At 40.2% G+C, this 16596-nt stretch overlaps 1 long non-coding RNA gene across 1 annotated transcript; it reads left to right on the top strand.

The window, feature by feature from the left end:
• Window positions 1–15406: 15406 nt before the first annotated feature.
• LOC131013246 (uncharacterized) lies at window positions 15407–16361 on the top strand. Its single transcript, XR_009097604.1, has 2 exons — window positions 15407–16022; window positions 16112–16361. It is a non-coding gene; the product is annotated as an uncharacterized LOC131013246 (long non-coding RNA).
• Window positions 16362–16596: the final 235 nt, after the last annotated feature.

The following is a 16596-nucleotide window of genomic DNA, read 5'->3' as shown; positions in this document are numbered from 1 at the left end:
CCAGAGTAGCACAACATTTTCCTTTTCATTTACACATAGAGCTACTCTAAATATTTAAAATGTAATAAAAATTCTATGAAAGCTCATGTTGCCTATACAAAAGAGTCAAATGCAATATTCTTATCACCTAGACGTTTATAGGGATGACAATCGGGTATGACGAGCACGGATAGTGGTTGCCCATACTCGTACCCGCGAACTAAATAGATAGTAGATTTTAACCACGAAACTATCCGTGGATATCAAATGCTACCCAAATCCGCCACCTGTCGGGTATCCTCCAACCCGCCACCCACTACCCGTCGGATACCCGCCACTCACTATTCATCGAATACCCACGAAACAAAATTTAAATATAAATTTATAAATGTTTACTGGATGAATTTCACGTGATCTTTGATACGTTTATAATGCATTAACTCCAACGTAGAAATAGCAGCAAATTAAGTTCAAAGTACATATCAACAAATACATTCTCTGCTTCTCTCTTACATAATTATCCATCCGGTTTCATGTAGCTAAAGCTATCATGTATGCATAGAAAATAAATTAATTTAAATCATTCCCAGCTGTATTGTATTGCACACGTAGCACACCAAATCTTGAACAGATTTCCTACTCATTCTCATTACCAAATCTAACAAATACAAAAGATTAGAATTCTTCACAAAATCACTAGAAACAACAGCCCCTTTCAGAAAGGGTATGTTGGCCCATATTTGATATGTTATATACAAAGCACATATTTTAAGAGTATTTTCGTGGGTATTTCACAGGTATTTCGTGGGTATTTTTCGTGGGTAAACGGGTTTTGCGGGTATGGATAGTAAGTATCCAAATCCATACCCGCAAACCAAATGAACAATGAATTGTAACCATGAAACTATCCGTGAATATCAAATGCCCCTCAAACCCGCACCTATTAGGGTCGAGTTTTTGTGGATATCCGTTACCCGCAGGTTAATTTCCATCCCTAGATGTTAATAAGTGGCAAAAATTCATTTGTATAGTTGAAAATTTGATTGATATTGTAAAAGGCCCGATCTGTTGGCATTAGGCTAGAGTTTTACTCAATAAATTACAAAATCTATGTCGTAACTTTTTAATTTAATATTGAAATGCTTTATTTATCCTCTCCGAAAATAAAGAAAAGAAACTATGTTAATGTTTTTAACAAAGTGGGGTAGGTAATATGCGTTAGCTTTGTGTTAACTTTTCATCTAGCAACTTTATGTTTCTAATTTTATGAACTCACCTTCTGTTATTGGTATGTTTCCATAAAGTGGGTTAATACTCTCAGTGCTAAGATAATGATATCCCATCATCAAATTCTATAATATGGACAAATGTCTGACATTTGGCTTTGATCCTCAAATTGAATGAGATTTTGTTTCTTACTTTAAAAAGAATGATTCAAAGTCTAGGATCTTATAAAATATATGGAGTTCTCATCATTAAAGATTTAACTAATGCATTATTTCTTTTATGTTAGTTTGTTGATATGTTGCATTTTATGTTTAAATATGTTGCTTACAAAATCTTTTTTTTTTTCTTATACTTGTGAGGTGTGATAGTCATTAGGTAATGGAAAAAAAATTGAGGATGAGAATAGGAGGAAGTGTTCCAAATGTAATTTTAGCGAGTCAGGTTCTTCCCTGTACATCAGAATTGGTGAGTAGGTTTCAAGGGCTGAAATAAAATCCTATTTTTAGAGTAGAAATGCATTACTATTATATCGAGATCTATGGAAGAAAATGGAAATTGAAAGATGCACACTCAATCCACTATACTTCGCGGAACGAGTTAGTACCATAACCCTCCAGGATGATAGAATGGATGACAGAGGAAATAATGGAAGACATTGTCGAAATTGTACCAGGAAGGCACGAGCTAGAGAAACCTTAGACTTCAGAATTCATCTCCAAACTCTTAGTAACATGAAAATATTATGTCCATCGGAATAATTCAAAGTCAGTTGTTCCAAACAAAAAAGAGGAAGAGGGCTATCATTGTCTTATTTAAACAATATTTGTTTGAATGAGAATTCTTATCTATCATTTCTTTTTGTCACATAATTCTTACATTACAATGCATTATTTTTGAAGTTCATTTCGTATTTTTCAAATATATATTTCCTTAAGTTATGCTAGGGTGGATGGAAGTATTTTTTAATATACTTTTTCATTTTAGTTTGACATGAAATATAGGCCCATTTAATTATTATTATTAAATTGAAGTTTTATTAAAAAGATAAAGGAAAAACCAGTGAAAGCACAAGTACGCAAAAAAGGGGCCCGAGGCTCGAGAAGGAGCTCGTCAAAAGAAAGAAAAAAACAAAAAAAGGAAACGCAGAAAGCCTAAAACTTCAGCGTACAGAAACTCAATTATAAAGTTTGACGTGTTATGTTAAGTTTGACGTGTTATGTTAACACTTATTTTATTGAAAAATATTCATAATTTATAAATATATCATGAAATAATGCCACATCTTGTTTTTAAATAAATTATTACATTAAATAACTCACGTCAAATTGACGGGTTGTCACGACCGCACTTGCTAAGGATAGCAAATTCGGGGAAACCGCGACTAAGGGAGGGAATTTAGGAGCGGGAGTAAGAAAGGGGCATATTCGGTTTCTTGATGGCTCGACTTGTATAAGTAAAATAATTGAAATTAACTAGAATTTCAACGAAGGCCACAAGGGGACCGTACATAATATTATTCAAAGGGGTACTCAACGAGTTTGAGTACATTATTAAATAGTACATATTGTTTTGACAGATAACATAATGTCTTAGTAAAATCAGTGTTTGCAGCGGAATAATAATTTGAATATATGTATGAAGACATATACTCTACTCTGAGGTACTCATCCTAGATTGACAGAAGCTCCGCTTGCACACTACATCCTCGATCACCGCTCAACCTGCACATTTAAAAATACATGCAGGGCTAAGTACAAAAGTACTTAGTGGACACTTGCCGAAATTTACATACATGCATAATATTTTATTGTCAAGCCTTTCAACAATAGTAATATACGAGGGTTTTCCTTTAAAGACTCGTATTTACCAAACATAATATCATTTCTTTCATCAATAACCCGCGCAGGTATTTTATATCATTAATCACCATATCAGTAACTCGTGCCGAGAGGGAGGCCTCCCTCTACGGACACTATGATCGGCCAACCCGCTAGATGACTCACGATCACAAGGTGTACACTAATTCCGAAGGGATTTGCGGTCCCATCCAGAATCCGAATTCGATTAACATCAGATAGGCAATTAATAATAAAACATAAAGCATTTAGGCATTGACAATATCATTTAAATTCATAAGCATAAAGTCTTAACAATTCTAATATATAATTTTAGTTTATACGTAGAAAGCCTACCTGAATAGCAGACTCACGGTTTAGCTCTAACTCTGGTGCTTGACCTTTAATTCGAGAAAATAAAATAAGATTCTAATTCTCGAAAAATCTCAATAAATGAGGATGCGTGAAAAGATTATGCATGACTCATATTCCTTTAATTAAATTATGAGATGCTAATCCTATTTAAGGAATTAAAGCTCGTCTTATGAGGTCGGATTATTAATCTTATCTCGTCAAAACCTTGAACTCAAAACATTATCACATAACTATTATTTAGGTTCGAAACTATTTGTTCGAACATCAACATGCACATTAATCATAACTCGTTCTATTTATGTCATCAAGTCAAATATTCCGTCATCTAAAAACAAATCCTATAATATTACATAGATAAATTATATCATCATAGATCATGCTTTCTTATATTTAAAATCATTTAATCATTTTCAAATAATCCATATTAATAAGTCATTTGAAAAGAATCAATTTAAATGAGAGTTTAACTCAAAATATTTTATTTTATAATCCATTTATAAATACTTAAAATAAAGAACTCCATTTAAATAATTAATTTAAAGGTCAATATATAATTAAATTAATCAAGCTCAATTTAAATTAATAATTAAGAGCTCAAATAATTTAAATAGATATAAGCCCAAATTAATTAGATAAATTAAGTCTATCATATTTTTCTTTGAATAAGGCCCAAACATATTGAGGCCCAAGATAATAAAATCATGAAGCCCAATAAGAGAGCCCATCATCACCCTTAAAATAATTAGTAAATTTTAATATTAATCACTAATTAAAATAATTAGGATTAATACAGAAGCCTAAAATAATAATTCTTATTGGGTTAAATAAATAAATTTCATTGGACTTAATCAATTAAATCGTAGGAGCCCAAGTAATATAAATTCGAGACCCATTATTAATAAATAATAGGAATCCAAGTAATAATTAATGTGGACTGGAAAGAATTAATCTTAGTCCAATAGACACTTTAATCGGCCCAAATGACGAATTAACAGCTGGGCTGAACTAAACAAATCTGAAACAGGCCCAATAGAATTAAATAAATTCCAGCCCAAGAACATTAAATAAATTCGGCCCAGTTAGAAATAAAAAGATGGCCCAATGAATTAATCCCCGACCCAATAAATAAAATGAATTAGGCCCAATAAAAGAGTCCAAAAATTCTCCCCATAAATCTTCACTCTCGGTTCTCTCACTACCGACAATTCTCCTCTCTCTCTCTAAATTATCGGTTCTCTCCCTTTCTCTTTTTTTTTATTAAAGCAGCCACTCTCTCTCTCTCTCAATCATCAAAATTAAAACTCTCTCTAAATTCTCTCTCTCAGCTCAATCATCTCTCTCTCACTGCTCATCATCTCTCTCTCTCGCTCATCATCTCTCTCTCTCGCTCGATCAGCCGTCGCCGCGGAATTCGCCGGAGGAGCAGCGGCAATAGGCCGCGCCACCCTCGGCTCTCCCTTCACTCACCGAAACCCGGCGCCCCTGTAACGCCTCGAGCTCCACCATCTGCGACCGGTTCAGCGGGTACAGCGCCACCCCGAAGAGCGCCCGCAGCCGCCTGCACCGCCCCGGCCGCCATCTCCCTCCGGCGAAACTGACAGCGGTAAGCCGCCGTCCGTTTCAGAACCCAGACCCCAAATCGTAGCTATGGCTGGCGCTGCTCGCCACCGGGAAGACCTCGGAGACACCGGAATCAGCGACTCCAGCAGCAGCACGCACGCCCACCCCTCTTCTCCTTCGGCCACCGCGACCAGCCACCAGGTGTCGCCACCCTCGACTCCCTCGCCTTTCTCTCTGGATCGACGGGCAGCCTAAGGTAAGTTCTAATTTCTTCCTTTTCTATTTTCCCCCTTTTTCCATTTTCTAAATTAAAAATCTGAAATTCCTCTTTCCCTTTCTTGGCAGATCGGAGACAACGGCAGGTTCACCGCCGCCGCTCCGTCGCCGGCGACGAGCCACCGCGGCTGCCGCCTCCCTCTGATTTCGACTCACACACACAGTAGGTTCAAGCCACAATTTAGTTCACAAAATAGCATAGGATTTTGAGCAGAAATCAAATACTGTAAATGCTTATTGAAAATCTGAAATTCTTTTCTTGAAACTGAACTAGTCTGTAAATTTCAGTTCATATGTGCATATGTAATCATGTTGTGAAATATCAGAACAGCCGTATGAATTGATATGAATTGGTGGTTCTCTGAGGGTGATGATACCTTGAGTAGGTGGATATTAGTCTCTGCAGATATTGTATATCACAAAATTAGGAATCAATTTGGGAAGAGAATGAAAAGATGCAGAAATTTCTTTGTTGCATTACCTTAAAATTGGCTGTGAAATTGGGCTGCAGTAGTTGAAAATGGTGGTGTGAGAATGGTGAAAGTGGCTGTGGTTTTAAAGAAAAATGGGGTGGTTTGGATGGATGAGGATTGTGGAGTTTTTTTCAACTTGCAGGTATGAATACTTCCAGCCTGCATGTATGACTGAAGAATTTCTTCAGCATGCGTAGTAAGAATTTCTTCAGCATGCTTAGGATTCAGCATGCTTAGAATTATATGTAATAAAATATCTAAGAGATTAATATATTAATTATATGGTTCCAAACTCATTTAAATACATTAAGACATATAAGCCTAATTCTTATTGAAGCATAAAATCCATTTGAGCTTGCTTCTAACATAAATTAAATTACTCATGGGCTTAAGTAAAAATCGATAAAAGATTCATATTTAACACTTCAGTGTTAAATTCTTCACAATAAATTAATGGACTCAAAATATATTTTGAGTGCATCATCTATTGAAAATAAAAAAAATAAATCATCACATATATAAATTATCAAATTCATAATGGATGCTGAACTCTAATTACCATAATCAATCCTTAAATCAGTAATTAAAAGTATATAATCCTTAATAAAAAGTCGGGTCGTTACATACTATCCCCCTTAAAAGAAATTTCGTCCCGAAATTTGCATACCTATGTGAAAAGTTCTGGGTATTTTTCTTTCATCTGGTCCTCAAGTTCCCACGTTGCTTCTTCCGGTCCATGGTGTCTCCACAGTATTTTGACTGACGCGATCGATTTATTCCTTAACTCTTGCACCTTTCGGTCCAAAATGGCTTCAGGTTTTTCCTCGTACGTCAAGTCTGGGTTAAGAATCATTTCATCTTGGTGAATCACGTGTTTGGGGTCAAACACGTACCGTCTCAGCTGTGACACGTGGAACACATTGTGAACGTTTCCAAAGCTAGGTGGCAGTGCCAACCTATACGCTACGGGACCTATTCTTTCAAGGATCTCATAAGGTCCTACAAAACGGGGTCTCAACTTACCCTTAACACCGAATCTAACGATCCCTTTCGAGGGTGATATTTTAAGGAAAACCTTGTCTCCAATCTGAAATTGTAGTTCAGTTCGTCGGGTATCAGCATAAGACTTCTGTCTGTCCTGAGCCTCTTTAATTCTTGCTCTAATCTGGCGGATGGTCTCGATCATCTCGCTTACTGCATCTGGCCCAAGGATTTTTCTTTCACCCACTTCATCCCAGTAAAGTGGTGATCTACACTTCCTTCCATACAGCGCCTCATAAGGTGCCATATCAATGGTTGCCTGGTAACTATTGTTGTAGGCGAATTCGACCAATGGCAGCACTGATTCCCAACTTCCTCCTCGGTCTAGCACCACTGTCCTCAACATATCTTCAAGGGTCTGAATTGTCCTTTCTGATTGTCCATCTGTTTGAGGGTGAAAGGCGGTGCTAAAGTTCAATCTCGTTCCCAACTCTTTCTGCAAACTGATCCAAAATCTAGAAGTAAATTTTGAATCTCTATCTGAAGTAATGGATATTGGTATTCCATGTAGCCGTACAATCTCACGAATGTACAGTTGGGCTAGTTTCTCCGATCCATGGGTAATTGGAATTGGTATAAAATGAGCGCTCTTCGTGAGACGGTCTACTATTACCCAAATAGCTGTGTTGCCCCTATTTGTCTTGGGTAGACCCGTCACGAAATCCATCGCTATGTGCTCCCATTTCCATTCTGGGATTTCCAATGGCTGTAATTTCCCATATGGTCGTTGATGTAAAGCTTTCACTTGCTGGCATGCAAGGCAACGCTCTACAAACGAGGCTATATCTCGTTTCATCCCGTCCCACCAAAATTTCTGTTTTAGATCTTGGTACATTTTGGTACTTCCGGGATGAGCGGTATAGGGCGTGTCATGAGCTTCACTCATGATCTCGTTTCTCAGTTCCTCGTTATGGGGAACACACAATCTTCCTTCAAAAAGAACTGCGTTATCCTTTGCCTCTTGGTAGCCTCCTGGCGTGCCTGTTCGGATTTTGAGACGAACTTTTTCCAAGCTCTCATCCGCTCTCTGGGCACTGACGATCCTTTCTCTGAGGTCTGGGACGGCTACTAGAGTTGCAATAATTGCTCTTGTCGTTGCCGGTGGCTGAACCACTTCTATCTTCAATTTGTCAAAATCCCTTACAAGTGTGTCCTCTTGAGTGAGAAGAAGTCCTAACTCGGATTGAGTTTTACGACTTAAAGCATCAGCTACTACATTAGCTTTTCCCGGGTGGTAGTTGATACCGCAGTCGTAATCCTTTACGAGTTCGAGCCATCTCCTCTGTCTCATATTCAAGTCTTTCTGCTCAAAAAAATACTTAAGGCTTTTGTGATCAGTGAAGATTTCACATCTAACTCCGTATAGATGGTGTCTCCAAATTTTCAAAGCATGCACAATTGCTGCCAGTTCCAGATCATGAGTGGGGTAGTTCAATTCATGTGGCCTTAGTTGTCGCGAGGCGTAGGCAATGACCTTTCCTTCTTGCATCAACACACAACCTAGCCCATTTTTGGACGCGTCCGTGAAGATCACGTATTCTTTATCGGCTGCTGGAACCGCTAGCACTGGTGCAGTTGTCAATTTCTTCTTCAGCTCTTGGAAGCTGGCTTCACACTCTTCGTTCCACTTATACTTGATTCCTTTGCGAAGTAATTGCGTCATTGGTCTTGCTATTTTAGAGAATCCTTCGATGAATCTCCGGTAGTATCCTGCCAAACCTAAGAAACTTCGGATTTCATTAGGTGTAGTTGGTGATTTCCACTCGCGCACTGCTTGCACCTTGGCGGGGTCCACCTTGATTCCATCTGCTGATACGATGTGCCCTAGAAACATTACTTCTTTCAACCAAAATTCGCACTTGCTGAATTTGGCGAACAACTTCTCCGTCTTTAATGTCTCCAGGATGATTCTTAAATGATTTTCATGCTCTTGGTCATTCTTAGAATAGATGAGGATATCATTTATAAACACTAAGACAAATTTGTCTAAGTATGGATGGAAAACTCGATTCATGAGGTCCATGAATACTGCCGGTGCATTGGTTAGACCAAATGGCATGACAATGAATTCATAGTGACCATATCTTGTGCGGAAAGCGGTCTTAGATATATCATCTGGTCTGATCTTCAGTTGATGATAACCAGACCTTAAATCTATTTTTGAGAATACACTGGCTCCTTTGAGTTGATCGAACAAATCATCTATCCTTGGAAGAGGGTATTTGTTTTTAAGCGTCAGTTTGTTCAACTCTCGATAATCAATGCACATTCTCATGGTTCCATCCTTCTTCTTGACAAAGAGTACAGGCGCTCCCCAAGGCGAGACACTGGGTCTGATGAAACCCAAGTCCAAGAGTTCCTGTAGTTGCACCTTTAATTCTTGTAGTTCCTTTGGGGCCATCCTGTACGGTGCCTTTGATACTGGGGCAGATCCAGGTTCTAGATCAATGGTGAAATCTAGTTGCCTGTCTGGAGGTAGTCCTGGCAATATTTCAGGAAAAACTTCTGGAAAGTCTCGTACTATTGCCACATCTTCCACCTTCTTGTCTTCACTAGCTTCCCCGTTTAGGTAGACGAGATAAGCTGTGCTTCCTTCCTTCATCATCTCTTTTCTGGCTTGTAATGCGGATATCACTGGTACTCTTTTCTTCATACCTATGCCGTGAAATTCCGTCGGTTTCTTTCCAGGTGGTCGAATAGAAATTTTTCGTTCACTACAAAGGATGGTGGCGTGATTCTCAGCTAGCCAGTCCATTCCTAAGATCATATCTACGTCCCACATGAGCAGAATATTAAGATTGTTCGCTACCATCTTAAGTTCTCCTATTTCAAATTCTACGTTCGAGCAAACATGTGTGGTGGTAGATCTTCCTCCTGAGGGTGTAGTGATTCTTAAGGCACACTTAGCTCGTTCTGATTCGATTTCTAAGGTATCTACGCAAGGGGCAGATATAAAAGAATGCGAGGCACCAGTATCGAACAGAATCATTATGGAAAAACCTTTAAGCTTGCCCATACCTGCCAGGTTTCCTTGGTTTTTCTCGGGCTGGTTTTGGGTGAGAGCAAAGGCTCTCGCCTGCTGCGGCAATGGTTGCTGCCGCCTCTGTTGCTGTTGGCGCTGTGTGTGTTGGTATTGCTGCTGGTATGGCTGTTGTTGGCGGGGCTGGTATTGGTATTGCTGCTGGTATGGCTGTTGTTGGCGGGGCTGGTGTTGCCCTTGAACTGCTTGCAGGGGCTGGGCATAAGTGGCCCTGATTGCCGCGCCCTGCTGTTTGTTGGGGCATTGTGACGAGTAGTGGCCCTTCTGGCCACACGTGTAGCAACTGTCAGTTCCAGCCTTACAGACACCACGATGTGGTTTGTGGCATTTTGGACAAAGGGGAACTTCATTTTGTCTTTGGCTGCCTCCAGCTGGGGCAGGACCCTGTTGCTTCCCTTGTCCTTGTTGCTGATATTGTCCCAACGGCGCATTTCCTTGCCATGGCCTCTTGTTAGTCTGGTTTTCATTTCCTCTATGGTCGTTCCAGTTGCGCTTCCCTTTAAAGTTCTGAGGGCGTGCAGGTGGGTTGGCTGGCGCTGAGGTCTGTGGCGGAGCCAACCTTTCTACTGGCATCGCAGCTTCGATGTCCAGTGCCCTGTTCAAAGACTCAGTGTATGAGAGTCCACCATGACTAGCTAGAGTCATCCGAATCTCGTGCCTCAGACCGGCACAAAATTTCTCCGCCATTTTCTCATCAGTATCCACCTGTTGCGGAGCATAACGCGATAGATCGCAGAACTCTCTGTCATACTCTGTCACCGTCTTCTTCCCTTGTTTCAGGCTATAAAACTCAGCCTCCTTCTTCTTTCTGTAGCTCTTGGGAATATACTTATCATATAATCCCGTCTTAAAGTCTTCCCAAGTGTATGCTGCCCATTGTTCGGGAGTCAGAGTCTTTCGGCGGGCTTCCCACCAAAAGTCAGCCGATCCGGCTAGTTGGAAAGACATACACGAGAGTCGCTCCTCTTCTGTGCAGTGTAGGAAAGTGAAGATACGCTCCAAGGCGCGTATCCAAGCTTCGGCCTCGGCTGGGTCGCCTGTCCCAGTAAATGTAGGCGGATTCTGTCGAAGAAACAGTTCTTCAGTCCTTCTAGCAGGGGGTGGAGGGGGTGGGGTAGGTTCCCTATCGTTTCGCCGCCCTTCAGGTATTTCATCGCGATTTCCATCATTGTTAACGTTTCTCCTAGGGGGGCGACCTCGTTTAGGCGGCATTCTGCAAATTACAAACACCCTTTTTAATACATTCTATACAGGAATCTCTAAGGCAATTAATAAAGAATTGTTTGTCAAATTTAACTTATCATAACTCCAAAACTAAGATATTAACAGGAACCGTTGCATACACAAGTCACATTATTCAAAGTTACTACATTCTTAACTGACTTGTGAAGAATAAAACCCGTAGAGAAACATAAAACATATACGAGATCATCGCAGAAAGCCCATGCTAGGGTCATTTATATCTCATGGAAAATTTTCTCATCGAGGGCTTTTACATTGTCAACCCAAAAATGTAAGTAAAGTCTATCTAGTACTCCCTATGATGTATCGGCTTACTAGTTAAGCAATCACAAAAGGGTTTTTATTTACGGAACGTCCTAGAGACCAACATTTCCGTACTAATGCTAGCTAGAAACAACATAAATAAAATCATAGTCATTAGAACGAATTATCGTTTCCGGAGTACATTCACAAGCTAAAACTATCAAATTTGTGAACTCTGAGTCGCGGTACGACTGTTCCTCGGTGACGCCAGGGGGTCCTCTTCTGGATCCTCCTCGGGGTCCTCCTCCTCATCCTCATCGGGGTCTTCCTCTTCATCCTTGCCCGGCTCCCAGCTGGGCAACGGAGTCTCTCCCTGGCCCTCGCCTGTCTCCTGCATGATCTGGGCTGAGCGGAAGATATCGTCCGCAATCTCACGGATCGGATCGTCTCTGGTGCTGATCCTGGCCGTGGCACGAGGCTTGATCGGAGCTGGAGGTGGCACGGGTTCAGGACGAGTAATCCTTATCGTACCATACTGCGCTGTATCGTCATCCTCCTGCATAGGGTATTTGCCCCTATCTAGAAACTCCCTCATGTTGGCCATGACCCTGTCGACATCTGCCATGGCAGCCTCAAACCTTGCGTCTATCGTAGGTATCAGTGGTGGTGAAGGAGTAGTAGCTCGGATCGCTGAGTCAGGAGGCGATGGGAAATCCCTACGAGCCCGTGGACGAGAAGGGCCTGCCTCGTCATCGTGCCTACCACGGCGCCCTAGAACTGAGGCACGTGGTGGAGAATCTCGTGGCAAGGCCATCGGAGACTCAGGGGCAGTAGCGGGTGTCTCCGCTGGCAAAGGCGTCCCCACTTGTACGTAGTCTCCCGGAAGGATGTAGGGCCCTAGAGGGGCACGGCCCCACAAAGTGAAACAGATCTGAAGCTCTGCAATAAAGCTAGGGAAGTCTCCCACGAGGTCGTGGTAATCTTCTCGGCGAAAGATGTAGTGGGCAGAAATCTGTCTAGCCCATCCCTGCCACTCGGAAGGTAACAGTAAGATCAACCTCTGGATACCGTCATATCCTGATACTCCATGTGCACTCGCCTCGACCCAGTGTCTGTGAAAACCTGCGAGGAACTGTCCGAGGTTATCCCCGTGACATGGAGCATAGGTGCGGTAGGACCGCTTGACCTCCTCTGGACTAGCCCATGGGGGCAGTGGTCGTCGTCGGGTGAAAACAGTCCTCGCCATCTAACAAAGGAAGTTCTATCGTCAAAAGTAGCACACGACAAGTAACTTAAGGCGATAAGGTTCTAAATATCTAAAATCGGAAAACAAGTTCGGTTCAATAACCATAACGTGCAAAAATACCTCATCATCTAAATCTAGCATTTACACAAGCCATACAGGTTCTTAATACTTAATTACATTACTAATTCGACTATCATATAGTTCTAGTGTCGTTGTTTCCCGAACTTAGGGCTTGTTATGTGATGATGATATTTTCTTAAATCTAGCAACGAGCACTAAAAGTTTCAACAAAATAAGTTCAAAAGGCCAAGCTAATTCGAGATCTCATCGTAGAAAAACACTCGAATATTTAAGTTATGCCCATGCCATCAACGTACTATTGGCGTTCGTTACGCTGCTCAATCTTCATGCTCGTGGTTTCATCATGCGACCCTTCGTGTATTCTTCTTTCTCTATTTCGACCATCATTGTCGATGTCATCGTAACATGAAGAAAAATTAAGGCATCTCCCTAAGTTCTCTTCTATGTTCCGTCGTGAGAGTGAGCATATATAACTTAACAGTTCTAAGTTCTTGTGATTCATACCATAGTCATACTTATTCATGTTTCATACATTTCAAGAAATTAACTTAATTAAAACTTGAAAGTACTTACCATAACCTCCGTTGAGCGTGACGAGATGTAGTGCCAAGCTTTTGTCAACTAGTTCAAAGTGTATTTACTTACTTAATCTAGACTCAACTTAGAAGGAATGAGTAGTACTCAGAGCAAAAGAAATGCTCTGATACCATTCTGTCACGACCGCACTTGCTAAGGATAGCAAATTCGGGGAAACCGCGACTAAGGGAGGGAATTTAGGAGCGGGAGTAAGAAAGGGGCATATTCGGTTTCTTGATGGCTCGACTTGTATAAGTAAAATAATTGAAATTAACTAGAATTTCAACGAAGGCCACAAGGGGACCGTACATAATATTATTCAAAGGGGTACTCAACGAGTTTGAGTACATTATTAAATAGTACATATTGTTTTGACAGATAACATAATGTCTTAGTAAAATCAGTGTTTGCAGCGGAATAATAATTTGAATATATGTATGAAGACATATACTCTACTCTGAGGTACTCATCCTAGATTGACAGAAGCTCCGCTTGCACACTACATCCTCGATCACCGCTCAACCTGCACATTTAAAAATACATGCAGGGCTAAGTACAAAAGTACTTAGTGGACACTTGCCGAAATTTACATACATGCATAATATTTTATTGTCAAGCCTTTCAACAATAGTAATATACGAGGGTTTTCCTTTAAAGACTCGTATTTACCAAACATAATATCATTTCTTTCATCAATAACCCGCGCAGGTATTTTATATCATTAATCACCATATCAGTAACTCGTGCCGAGAGGGAGGCCTCCCTCTACGGACACTATGATCGGCCAACCCGCTAGATGACTCACGATCACAAGGTGTACACTAATTCCGAAGGGATTTGCGGTCCCATCCAGAATCCGAATTCGATTAACATCAGATAGGCAATTAATAATAAAACATAAAGCATTTAGGCATTGACAATATCATTTAAATTCATAAGCATAAAGTCTTAACAATTCTAATATATAATTTTAGTTTATACGTAGAAAGCCTACCTGAATAGCAGACTCACGGTTTAGCTCTAACTCTGGTGCTTGACCTTTAATTCGAGAAAATAAAATAAGATTCTAATTCTCGAAAAATCTCAATAAATGAGGATGCGTGAAAAGATTATGCATGACTCATATTCCTTTAATTAAATTATGAGATGCTAATCCTATTTAAGGAATTAAAGCTCGTCTTATGAGGTCGGATTATTAATCTTATCTCGTCAAAACCTTGAACTCAAAACATTATCACATAACTATTATTTAGGTTCGAAACTATTTATTCGAACATCAACATGCACATTAATCATAACTCGTTCTATTTATGTCATCAAGTCAAATATTCCGTCATCTAAAAACAAATCCTATAATATTACATAGATAAATTATATCATCATAGATCATGCTTTCTTATATTTAAAATCATTTAATCATTTTCAAATAATCCATATTAATAAGTCATTTGAAAAGAATCAATTTAAATGAGAGTTTAACTCAAAATATTTTATTTTATAATCCATTTATAAATACTTAAAATAAAGAACTCCATTTAAATAATTAATTTAAAGGTCAATATATAATTAAATTAATCAAGCTCAATTTAAATTAATAATTAAGAGCTCAAATAATTTAAATAGATATAAGCCCAAATTAATTAGATAAATTAAGTCTATCATATTTTTCTTTGAATAAGGCCCAAACATATTGAGGCCCAAGATAATAAAATCATGAAGCCCAATAAGAGAGCCCATCATCACCCTTAAAATAATTAGTAAATTTTAATATTAATCACTAATTAAAATAATTAGGATTAATACAGAAGCCTAAAATAATAATTCTTATTGGGTTAAATAAATAAATTTCATTGGACTTAATCAATTAAATCGTAGGAGCCCAAGTAATATAAATTCGAGACCCATTATTAATAAATAATAGGAATCCAAGTAATAATTAATGTGGACTGGAAAGAATTAATCTTAGTCCAATAGACACTTTAATCGGCCCAAATGACGAATTAACAGCTGGGCTGAACTAAACAAATCTGAAACAGGCCCAATAGAATTAAATAAATTCCAGCCCAAGAACATTAAATAAATTCGGCCCAGTTAGAAATAAAAAGATGGCCCAATGAATTAATCCCCGACCCAATAAATAAAATGAATTAGGCCCAATAAAAGAGTCCAAAAATTCTCCCCATAAATCTTCACTCTCGGTTCTCTCACTACCGACAATTCTCCTCTCTCTCTCTAAATTATCGGTTCTCTCCCTTTCTCTTTTTTTTTATTAAAGCAGCCACTCTCTCTCTCTCTCAATCATCAAAATTAAAACTCTCTCTAAATTCTCTCTCTCAGCTCAATCATCTCTCTCTCACTGCTCATCATCTCTCTCTCTCGCTCATCATCTCTCTCTCTCGCTCGATCAGCCGTCGCCGCGGAATTCGCCGGAGGAGCAGCGGCAATAGGCCGCGCCACCCTCGGCTCTCCCTTCACTCACCGAAACCCGGCGCCCCTGTAACGCCTCGAGCTCCACCATCTGCGACCGGTTCAGCGGGTACAGCGCCACCCCGAAGAGCGCCCGCAGCCGCCTGCACCGCCCCGGCCGCCATCTCCCTCCGGCGAAACTGACAGCGGTAAGCCGCCGTCCGTTTCAGAACCCAGACCCCAAATCGTAGCTATGGCTGGCGCTGCTCGCCACCGGGAAGACCTCGGAGACACCGGAATCAGCGACTCCAGCAGCAGCACGCACGCCCACCCCTCTTCTCCTTCGGCCACCGCGACCAGCCACCAGGTGTCGCCACCCTCGACTCCCTCGCCTTTCTCTCTGGATCGACGGGCAGCCTAAGGTAAGTTCTAATTTCTTCCTTTTCTATTTTCCCCCTTTTTCCATTTTCTAAATTAAAAATCTGAAATTCCTCTTTCCCTTTCTTGGCAGATCGGAGACAACGGCAGGTTCACCGCCGCCGCTCCGTCGCCGGCGACGAGCCACCGCGGCTGCCGCCTCCCTCTGATTTCGACTCACACACACAGTAGGTTCAAGCCACAATTTAGTTCACAAAATAGCATAGGATTTTGAGCAGAAATCAAATACTGTAAATGCTTATTGAAAATCTGAAATTCTTTTCTTGAAACTGAACTAGTCTGTAAATTTCAGTTCATATGTGCATATGTAATCATGTTGTGAAATATCAGAACAGCCGTATGAATTGATATGAATTGGTGGTTCTCTGAGGGTGATGATACCTTGAGTAGGTGGATATTAGTCTCTGCAGATATTGTATATCACAAAATTAGGAATCAATTTGGGAAGAGAATGAAAAGATGCAGAAATTTCTTTGTTGCATTACCTTAAAATTGGCTGTGAAATTGGGCTGCAGTAGTTGAAAATGGTGGTGTGAGAATGGTGAAAGTGGCTGTGGT

Source organism: Salvia miltiorrhiza, chromosome 2 (assembly GCF_028751815.1).
Source record: "Salvia miltiorrhiza cultivar Shanhuang (shh) chromosome 2, IMPLAD_Smil_shh, whole genome shotgun sequence".
In the NCBI taxonomy this organism is placed as follows: Eukaryota; Viridiplantae; Streptophyta; class Magnoliopsida; order Lamiales; family Lamiaceae; genus Salvia; species Salvia miltiorrhiza.
This window is presented reverse-complemented; position numbering and strand designations above follow the sequence as displayed.